Below are 11,378 nucleotides of genomic sequence, written 5' to 3'. Positions count from 1 at the left end.
ATCGAAGTAGAACAAATTTTTTGAGTGGAACGATAAAGCTTAGAATTGTTTCGATGAACTTACATCGAAATTGTGTCGACACCCGTTTAAATGCATCCCAACTTCAGTAAACCGTTTATACTACAACGTGACGCAAGTACAGTGTGCATTGGAGAAGAATTGGTTCAGCAGGACGGCAGTGGTATTGAAAGGCCCAAAGCTTAAATTTCTCAAATGCCTAATAAAGCCCTGCGGAACTATACAATAACCGAGATAGAGTGTTTAGCAGGAGTTCTTGCTGTGTAGAAATTTAAGGCATATATAGAAGAGCATGAATTCAAAGTCACCGATCATGCCAGCCTTAAATGGTTTATGAGACAGACTCATTTATAAGGAAGATTGACCAAGTGGGCGTTGAAATTAAAAAGCTTCAACTTCAGTATAGAGCAAAGTCGAGGAACATATTATGTGGTTCCAGACACATTATCTCGGAGTTTTGAAGTGAAAGGAAATGTTTCTGAACTTGAAGTAAAGCCTTCAGTATATCTTGAATCAATGGCTTTTGATGAAGAGGAATATTCTAAATTTGGGGAAGATCTAAAGAGTACCGAGGGGTGAAGTTTGGCATTCCGAATGAAGATGCACAGTGTTCCTGAATGTTGTTAGAACCAACGAAATTACACCCCGAAGTAATTTATACAGATTACTAGATAACCCGGACCGCGTTGCTGGCCTATAGTATTAGCGTGTAATGCGCATTTTCTCTTTTCTTTTCAAACAGCCTAAACTTTGATAAACATTGTTGGCTTGCAACTATAGCCAATCTACAAATTTTGTGGTTTATTGTTGTATTCGTTTCAACTTATTTATTTAGAGAACACAATACATATTTATGGTGAATAAAGGACATGTTGCACATACGCTTTTATATATGTTTTCAATTTGTTGGAGTTTTCGTCGTCAGAATCGACAATAATTTGAATAAATAAATTGAATATAAATAAATTGAATTTTACTATCATAAATAAGGTGTCAATGGTTATGGACCCCATAAAGTATGTTAAAAAGTACAAATCTTTGTCGATTAAATTATGTCCGTAAGCCTCTCCGTTCTCCATTTGCAATTACGATAGAGGTCGCGAAATTTGATATGCGTCTTTCAAACTTAGCATATTTTATTCTTAGGATTATTGATGTTATAAAAGGTATATATTTGTTCTCATTTAGATATAGCTCTCATATAATATTATCTCCTAATATTCGCCGACTAAATGTGCTCCAATGTGACATTTTATGATTTCAGTGCACTTAAATCTAGTCCTTTAATACTGATTTCCCATATAACCTGCCGATTTGAGGTATTTAATTAAATAAATAATTAGTCTTAGCAATATTTTCCAAATCAAAAGTAATTTTGAATTCGTAACTTTTAGAAGCCCATGTTTATACAAAATCCAATGTCAATCCGTCCGTCTGTGTATTTGGCCGTTCGTTAAAATCGCAATAAATCAATTGATTGCCAGAATTGTATGTTTCACGAAGCAAAAAAAAAAATGTCCTTTGTTAAATTATATCTTAAATTATATCTTTGATACAAAATTCCTTTCAATGTATTTTAAAAGCGAGATAGACCCATAGTTACTTCTGAGGATATTCATAGAATCACTTTCTGAGTTGAATAATGCATGTCAGTCAGTCAGGTTAATATTTGAACATTTATACAATATTCCTAGGAAGTTAGAATAAATACGTTTCGTTTTCGGCTAAACATTCGTCCTTTTGTATGTTTTTGTTATAATTTATACCGATTTAAATGTAATTTTACATATTAAGTTTTCAGTATGTAATGTTCAAATTTTTACCACATTATTTTGAGGATGAATATTCAACCTACTCTAGGCCACGTTCAACTTGAAACTGGAAGATTTAAAGGTGAAAACAAAATTTTATTATTTTTGAACTCAGTTTGGACTATGGGAGCCTTCGATAGTGCTAGCAAGCAATCGGGTTTGGGGGGTTCGTGTCCTCATGAGTCAATTTATATCTTCCGAACATAAATAAAAAATTTTATAGACTCCCTAGTTTACAAAAGAACTACTATTGGATGGCTATGATCTTGACCATGTACTAAACCCCTTTTTTGGTCAAAATGAATAAAAAAAAACTGCAACGATCAACCCTAGAATATAACAGTAGGCTCTCCAGATATTCGCGGAGGCCTAGCCTCTGTACCCTCCCAACCACGGTCTCAAGGCTATAGGTTGTTTGAGACCCCAAAATTATCCTTCGATTCCCCCTAGCTTACCTCACCATCGTAAGAAAATATATCGTGACTTTAGCAACTCATCTTGAGTAATAACAAGATGTATTTAGATAAATATGGAATTTCATTTATCAAATAAAATATATATAAATATGGAGAAATTCATGAAAGCTTAAGTTCTAAAAAAAACTTGATTCATACTAAATTCCATGGGAAATTATATATATATGTACATCAAATGTATAACGGATTGAATATATCCTTGCTAGTTCTTCAATTTTTTAATTAAGCATTTGATTATTGAAATTTCTTGAATTTTAAAATACATTGAAAGGAATTTTGTATCAAAGATATAATTTAACAAAGGAAATTTTTTTTTGTTTTGCTTCGTGAAACATACAATTCTGGCAATCAATAGATTTTGGAAAATAAATTTTTTTCTTAAAAAAAAATCACTAGCTTATTACAGAAATTACAAAATCTAACTTATCTTTATGCAATAAGAATAAACAAAAGGATCAAATTTTTACCATATGAATTAGTGTCAATAGAAAAATTAATTTATAGAAATTACTAAAGGATTGATTTTTGATGTACTGACAGATCTCCTTGATCCTTTCGTTTTATCCTTTTATTCTTAATTCTGTTTTTTTTTTTGATATGCAAATATTTTAAGTTTTTGTTAAATCCATTTTTTTTTTTTGGTTTTTACTCACTTTTGTTTTTTTTTATATTTTTTAAGAATTTTATGTTGATCCTTTTTACTTATCTCAACACATTATTTCTTCGCTGTACTTTGATCCTCGAGGCCTCGATGAATGATTGTATTGCGTGTTTTTGAAGAATATAGGTGCATTGGTGCGTTTCGCTGTAGGGTTTAAAGAATTTTAAGTGTTAAAATGTTTGCATATTTGAAGGAACTCAATTTTTCTGTGTTTGATACTTATGAAACTCGTGGTAATTTAAATTTTTAGAAATAAAGTATTTTGTGTCAGTGGCGGGATTTGAACCCACGTTGCTATGATTGCTGCTCACTAGATGTGCCCCTTAGCCGACTGGGCTACTGAGCTGTGTTGGCAAGGATGGCTTCAGCGCAGGTTTTACTAGTGGATGTTACCCATAAGCTTTCCTGCTGTCCAATGATTGGTTATTAGCTAGCACGTACAAGTATTGGTGATGGGCTTTGTTGTAGAAACGCCACAAGTTCTGGATTTCAACATGTGTTTATGTTACACCGTAGTGGATTTGATTAGGTACACTCGTATTATACTTTAATTGTATTTGTCTTTGAAGGCAAAATTATGTATAGTTGGTTTCTCCCAATCCGCAATGTAGGTAGTAAACCAACATAACCTTTTTCTTCAAAAGTATTTTTAGCCAACGGAAGTGAATTTTGGTATGGTTTTGTAATAAAATATAATTTGTCCAGCAACAAAAACGGAAATCCTCATTCACGGCTTATGATATTTCGCCGCAAACGAGGAATGTAAAATCGATCTAACAAATGAAAAAAAACTATACTGATTTCATGCATAATTAAGGTCACTGGAAAATCACTTCTTACCTCAGTTTTGGAATTTTGAGAATTGGGTGATAAAGAAGTTTGTGTTAGTATGTGATAGATCACGATGTACGAGTTGTCTAATAATTAATGCAGAAGGTAATTTGTTTAAATTTTAAATTTTCGAAAAAAAAGAACCAAAAAATACCTTTTATTTTCATTAAAACCACACCTCCGTAGAAATTTGGCGTATCACGCACTTAATTATGAACACGGATTGTTAAAATTTTAATTGATTTTACAAAGCAGATCAACTCTTATTATGTCTTAAAAAACACTTATCAAAATTTCATATATACTTCGAAAAAAGTATTTTTTTTTCTAATGGAATGATCACTTGTTTACTAGCCTGTTGCAAAAATGTAAAAGACCGACGGAGGTTTAAACAAGGGCTATGGCAGCGATTTAGTTGGCTTCCACTACCTAGAACGCATTTGAGTCAGGAGAAACTAAACGAAATAACATGGAAACAGCAGTTGTTCTCTGCTTAATACGGACAAGAATCGACTCTCACTTCTCACTACTACATTAATACTAGTTGCTTACTGCCATGAAGTCTCCAAAATGAACGGAAACTCATTTAAAGACAAAAAAAATATAAAAGTAAATTTGCTCTCAGCCGGGCTCGAACCCACAACCTCACGATCCGTAAGCACGCGTGCTACCTCCAGCCTATTGCAAATATTGAGGGTGGTTGGACCAACGCACCACTTGAGCTAATGGATTATGTCTAATCCGTTTTTATCGCATGCGTTACGATAGAATTTCAGAAGGAAGAGATGAAGAAGATAATATCGAAAATATTATTTCGCAGTACACTGCGTTGCAAAGGATGGTAAAGGCAATAATTTGATTTTATTCTGGGCCATAATTCACCACAAAACCGAGTAATATCGATCCTTTGGATGACGATATTAATCGGAATATGATTATAAATTATGGCCGGATGTCCTTTGCGTGATAAGTTCCAAGAAACTTACCATCGAGGTCTTCTAATTCATAATACACATTACCAACTTTTTTCTTAATTTTTGCGGGAATGAAAATTGGAGCCAGCTTAGCATTGAACTTTCTCTCAGCATTGCTTTGGGCAAAATTGCGTCGGAATATGAGTTGACCTATTGAATAAGATATTGGTCGTGTTCGCAAATTGTATTGGTCTCTGTTAGTGTTGTGTGCCTCCATTATGTTCTTTCTTAAGGCTTTCCGAATCAATTGCAATTTATCCTGTCTTTCAAGAATATCATTGGGTTCATCCAACATATTAAGGTTTTTAAGCAGAGAATAGGTATCAGCGTGGGTAACCATATTGAAGCCAAATATGGCAAAATAGGGTGAACATTTGATAGACTGATGCATAGAGTTTCTCAATGCACAACTAATGTAAGAGAGATTCTCATCCCACAGTCTCTGGTCATTTTTTAGGTAGGCTCGAATACTGGCTATAATTGACCTGTTAACGCGTTCTGACGCGTTAGCCCTGTGCCCCTTAGCCGACTGGGCTACTGAGCTGTGTTGGCAAGGATGGCTTCAGCGCAGGTTTTACTAGTGGATGTTACCCATAAGCTTTCCTGCTGTCCAATGATTGGTTATTAGCTAGCACGTACAAGTATTGGTGATGGGCTTTGTTGTAGAAACGCCACAAGTTCTGGATTTCAACATGTGTTTATGTTACACCGTAGTGGATTTGATTAGGTACACTCGTATTATACTTTAATTGTATTTGTCTTTGAAGGCAAAATTATGTATAGTTGGTTTCTCCCAATCCGCAATGTAGGTAGTAAACCAACATAACCTTTTTCTTCAAAAGTATTTTTAGCCAACGGAAGTGAATTTTGGTATGGTTTTGTAATAAAATATAATTTGTCCAGCAACAAAAACGGAAATCCTCATTCACGGCTTATGCTCAATTATACTATAATTGACCTGTTAACGCGTTCTGACGCGTTAGCTTGCGGCGAGTATATCGCAGTGTAAACGTGATTTATGCCGAATTTTGTCAAAAAACTATTAAAATCATTAGATTCAAATTAGCTTCCGTTGTCGCTGATGATCTGTTCCGGAACGCCGAAGGCATGGAAAATATGCTTTAGTAAGAAGTCTTGAATGGGTGCGGAAGTGAATTTTTTTAAAGGGCAAAGCCAGTGATACTTAGTTAGGTGGTCCAATACGATAAAAGTACCAATATATCCATTTTTGGACCTGGGATAAGGCCCTAAAATGTCCACATATAACCGCTGGAAAGGTCGAATGGTTTGTATTGGATTACCCATATGGGGTTTAAGGACATAATTTGGATGTTTGGTGGTCTTGCAAGTTTCGCAATTGCGTACGTATTCCCGGACGTCTGTTACCAAGCCAGGCCAAAAAAAAAAAAAACACAACGTAGCAATTGTAAAGTTTTTCCCATTCCACCGTGAGAAGCGACTGGAGAATTGTGAAAACGAATTAGTAAAGTTTGTCTCATTCCTTCTGGAATCCAAAGCTTCCAAGCTGAGCTTTCTTGGGCCGGGTCACCAGTGTAGTGGTCTGTGCGAATATACACAAATTTTTCCAGAACTTTTAAGTCTGGATATTTTGTTGGATTATTCAGAATCTTTTTCTTTAAATTTTGATAATCAAGGTCTTCAAAACAAGGGGATGATAAGTCTATTTCTGGTTCTATGTCTTCCAACGCAGAAATTTCTTCGACATGAATCCTTGATAAAGCATCAGGCACAATGTGTTCTTTACCCTTACGATGGCTTATAGAAAACTTATAGGGTTGTAACTTAAAAACCCAACGGGCCAACCTACCCGATAAGTCGGATTGTTTCATGAGCCATAAAAGTGAAGAATGGTCAGTAACGATCTCGAAATCTTGTAACTCAAGATAACTTCTAAATTTTTTTATAGCTTCGATAGCGGCTAGACACTCGCGCTCCGTCACGCTATAATTGCGCTAAGCTGTGTTTAATTTCTTTGACATGAATGCGATTGGCTTTTCCTGTCCCTGTTCATCTATTTGAACCAACACTGCCCCAATGCCGTAATCCGACGCATCACAATGCAAGTAAAACTTTTTGCAAAAGTCGGGATTAGACAATACAGGTGCAGTGGTTAACAGAGTCTTAATTGTTTCAAAAGATTTTTGTGCGTCAGAAGTCCATTTAAATTTGCGCTTGGTGGAAAGAGTTTCTGAGATAGGGAAGGTTATAGATGAAAAATTTTCTATAAATCTTCGGTACCAACCGGCGAGGCCCAGAAATCCACGGACTTGCCTTACGCTTTTTGGTACCGGCCAATTAACTATAGTCAATTTTCTCTGGATCCGTTTGGATACCTCCATTCCCACACAAAACTGACTTTTATCGATGTTGAGCGTTAAGTTCGCTTTTCGGAGCTCTTGAGCAATTCGTACCAGTACAGAAAGGTGGCTACTGAAATCTTCGGACACTATAATGATATCGTCCAGATATCCAAAAACACAGTATCGCAGAACTGGAGGAATAATCATATCTACCAATCGACACATGGTCTGAGGCGCTGTACAGAACCCGAAAGGCATCACACAAAAGTGATACAGTGGCTTCCCGGGCACTGTAAAAGCGGTCAGAGCTTTCGATTCCTCTGATAAGCCGATTTGCCAGTAGGCATCTTTCAAATCGAGCTTCGTTATAATATTTGCCTTAGGCAATCGGGCGAAAATACCCTCGATACTTGGTAACGGATATGCATCCTTTTTCGTCACCAAGTTCAATTTTCGGGCATCTAAACACAGACGTATCTTGTTGGGTTTGACCACAAGTCGCATTGGCGATGACCAGGCTGACACTGATGGTTCAATTACACCGAGTGCGAGCATCCGATCGATCTCCTTGTACATTAAGGTCTCTACTGCCGGAGATACCGGGTAAAACCGTTGTTTCACCGGCTTCGCATCTCCGATGTCTATGTGGTGAGTCAAGTACGAAGTTCTACCAAGACCTTGCTTAGAACAATTTGGAAAAAGATCAATAATGGTCTTTAATTGGGATTGTTGACTCGAAGTCAATGGGTATTTAAAATCTTCTGAGCTATCGGATGGAATAATTTTCTGTTCTTGAACACATGGCGGTAATGGTACTTCTGCGTTGGAATTACAAACAGAAGATTCTAATGCTGGTATAACGGATGAAGGACCTGACGAATTAAAGGGATTACAAGTAATTAAATTGTCAAAAAGGTCTGGGGCTATAGAAAATACTCTCCAAAAATCTAAACCTAAGATGAGACGTTGGTCTATGGTTGGTACTATCAATAGTTTTAATTTTTGAACCACTCCACGAAATTCTACATCAACACATAACGATCCTAACGTTTTTTGTACGGTACCATTAGCTGTTCTTACTGCCATTTTATCTCCTGTGAACTGTGAATATTGAGAGAAATCCTTTGTAGCTAAATCAGAACCTATACAAGAAACGTTGGCTCCACTATCCAAGAGGCCATATTCGGTTAAATCTAAAAAGCTTACTTTAGCATAGAAACGTCTGTCCGTTGGTCTAGAAATTATGGTGGAAATTTAGAAAGAATTTAGAAGCATATTTTCGTCTTCGGTAATACCCTCTAAGTCTACGAGTAGATCTCTTTGGCCTTTTATGTGGTTTCATTAAAAATTCAGAGACAGAAAAAATTCGATTCCTTTTTTCCATATAGGTTTAATATCGCTCATGGAAGGGCCTTATCGGGTGTAAAAGGCTGTGGTCATATCTAGTGGTTGGTAAGTGTGGTTGAAGTATGGAAATTTTTGACGAAGATTCGATTATAGATTCATCTGAATTTAGTGCTGAAGGTACTACGGTAGATTTGGATTCGGGTTCGGACCTATCCCGTTTTTTGAACTGCTACCAATTCTTCGGTTAGCGCATCTTGCACACTGTGTCTTGTACACATTTTTGAGACCACATCCGTAGCAGAATACAGTGCGGTCTTCAAGACAGTCGTCCCAATAGTGACCGATCTTCTCACAGTTCCATCATTTTACATGTGAAGTATCTTTTCTAACAGCATTAACGCATATATTATTACTGAACTCATCGGAATCTTGATCTTCGTATTGAAGTTCAGCAACGTTTCTACGAGGATTTTGACTACCAATAGAAAACTGACTTTTTTGGGTTATTGTTTACGGAATGAGTCATCATTCATGAGATTTTCTCTCATTTGTACTAGTTTTCGTAAGTGAGCAATGCTCAAAATGGCGACAAATAACAATTCGTGGCGAATATCCGGCCTGAGATTTCGGACAAGAATTTCTACCATAGATTCTTCTTCAATTGGATGTCTTAATCTATCAGCAATTGAACTGATGGAATCATAGAATGAATCAAATGATTCGCCAGACTTCATTTTTCTAGACCTAATGGATTCCATTAAGTCAAAATCGGAACGCAAATCTTTAAATTGTGTCCGCAAAGTCCCACAGAAATTCTGTCCATTGGATTGAATCTACCGTTTTATGGTATCTCCAAAACCAATCTTTTGCTTTTCCGGTTAACAGAATCGGAATGTTTTTACAAATGTGGCTAAAATTTCCATTTAGGTGCTCTTTTGTCAGAGTCCGAAGACGGTACAAAAATTCGTCTACTGATAGACCACAATTGGAACCATCGAAATGTAAATTCCAATTCTGTATTATAAATGTGACCCGATCTGGTCGTATAATTTGGGAAGATTCTTCCGAACAAGATGGTCTATTGACATAAATTGGTGGATTCGTTGATTGCGACACATTTTGGTAGGTATTTCTGTCGATTCAACACTTATTAGAGGAAACTTTTTAAGATTTTTAAGTTCAAAAGTTGCTTTACAGCTAGGACACTGATTAGAATTGGCAAAGGCTAGTTCGACACAGATACGGTGGAAGATGTGTTGACAAGTTTCCACAATACAACAATCCTGTTCATCGACTTGCATAACCTGTTTACAATAAGGACATTTTAATTCTTGTTCCTTTATTATTCCAGAATCCCTAGTTGGATTAGTTAAAGGACTATGTGCCACTGCCATTTTCAAAATCAAACAAATAACTATTTATATTATCAAAATAATCGGAAAACAAATATCGAAAATAATCGGAAAACAAATTTTGACAACCTTTTGTATTTTGTAGGACTCTTCTTACTTTTGGTTGAGGTATGAAGTTAGGGGTAAAAGGGAAAAATTATCATGAATTCTAAGGGTTGATTAGGACAAAAAACAATGTTGGGTTATGGAATACATACATCGAATATGAAAGATTTCCTAGATGTCCAACCATCATACTTCTTGAATTCTTAACTTTCATTTTCGGACTATATTTCGCCTCGAGCAAAATAGAGTAAATCCTGAAAGCAACAGGATGATGATACCTCCAGTCAAAACAAGTAAACGAATTCATAAACTATGTATATAAAACTTGTGATTTTAGAAAACATTTTTTTGTCAACCTTCATTTGGAGCAGAAATTCTTGTTAAAGGACATCTCGGTCATGTTCTCCGAGACTATCAGAGAAATGAATATCAAGAGCGTCTGTAACTAGTATTCTACATCCATTTCTATGACGACAAAAAAAAAACTTTATAAATTCACCTCAAATATGAAATCTAGTTGGGGACAGGACAATCAATTCCAAAAGGACCTTACCGACATATAATTGGAATTTCTAAAATATTGTTATACATGGAAGACATTATAGAAGAATTTACAACTATATGCTGTAGATGGAAACATTTTTTTATAGATGTAAAATATATAACTGGTACGTCCCAGAAAGGACTAAATTTTGTCATGAAGGACCGATTGTTTTGCCCCACGTTGGGCGCCATAATATTTATGTAATGTTCAAATTTTTACCACATTATTTTGAGGATGAATATTCAACCTACGCTAGGCCACGTTCAACTTGAAACTGGATGATTTAAAGGTGAAAACAAAATTTTATTATTTTTGAACTCAGTTTGGACTATGGGAGCCTTTGATAGTGCTAGCAAGCAGTCAGTTGTAGACTCCCTAGTTTACAAAAGAACTACTATTGGATGGCTATGATCTTGACCATGTACTAAACCCCTTTTTTGGTCAAAATGAATAAAGAAAAACTGCAACAATCAACCCTAGAATATAACAGTAGGCTCTCCAGATATTCGCGGAGGCCTAGCCTCTGTACCCTCCCAACCACGGTCTCAAGGCTATAGGTTGTTTGAGACCCCAAAATCATCCTTCGATTCCCCCTAGCTTACCTCACCATCGTAAGAAAATATATCGTGACTTTAGCAACTCATCTTGAGTAATAACAAGATGTATTTAGATAAATATGGAATTTCATTTATCAAATAAAATATATATAAATATGGAGAAATTCATGAAAGCTTAAGTTCTAAAAAAAAACTTGATTCATACTAAATTCCATGGGAAATTATATATATATGTACATCAAATGTATAACGGATTGAATATATCCTTGCTAGTTCTTCAATTTTTTAATTAAGCTTTCGATTATTGAAATTTCTTGAATTTTAAAATACATTGAAAGGAATTTTGTATCAAAGATATAATTTAAGATATAATTTAACAAA

The 11,378-nt window shown here is 35.5% G+C and overlaps 1 long non-coding RNA gene across 1 annotated transcript; it reads right to left on the bottom strand.

Annotated features, from left to right (window-relative positions):
* Positions 1 to 3,152: 3,152 nt before the first annotated feature.
* On the bottom strand, positions 3,153 to 4,143 carry LOC131805016 (uncharacterized). The gene is made up of 3 exons (XR_009343468.1): positions 3,952 to 4,143; positions 3,807 to 3,883; positions 3,153 to 3,739 (listed from the first exon to the last, which is right to left on the bottom strand). It is a non-coding gene; the product is annotated as an uncharacterized LOC131805016 (long non-coding RNA).
* Positions 4,144 to 11,378: the final 7,235 nt, after the last annotated feature.

This window comes from Musca domestica, unplaced genomic scaffold (genome assembly GCF_030504385.1).
Source record: "Musca domestica strain aabys unplaced genomic scaffold, Musca_domestica.polishedcontigs.V.1.1 5, whole genome shotgun sequence".
Taxonomy (NCBI): domain Eukaryota; kingdom Metazoa; phylum Arthropoda; class Insecta; order Diptera; family Muscidae; genus Musca; species Musca domestica.
This window is presented reverse-complemented; position numbering and strand designations above follow the sequence as displayed.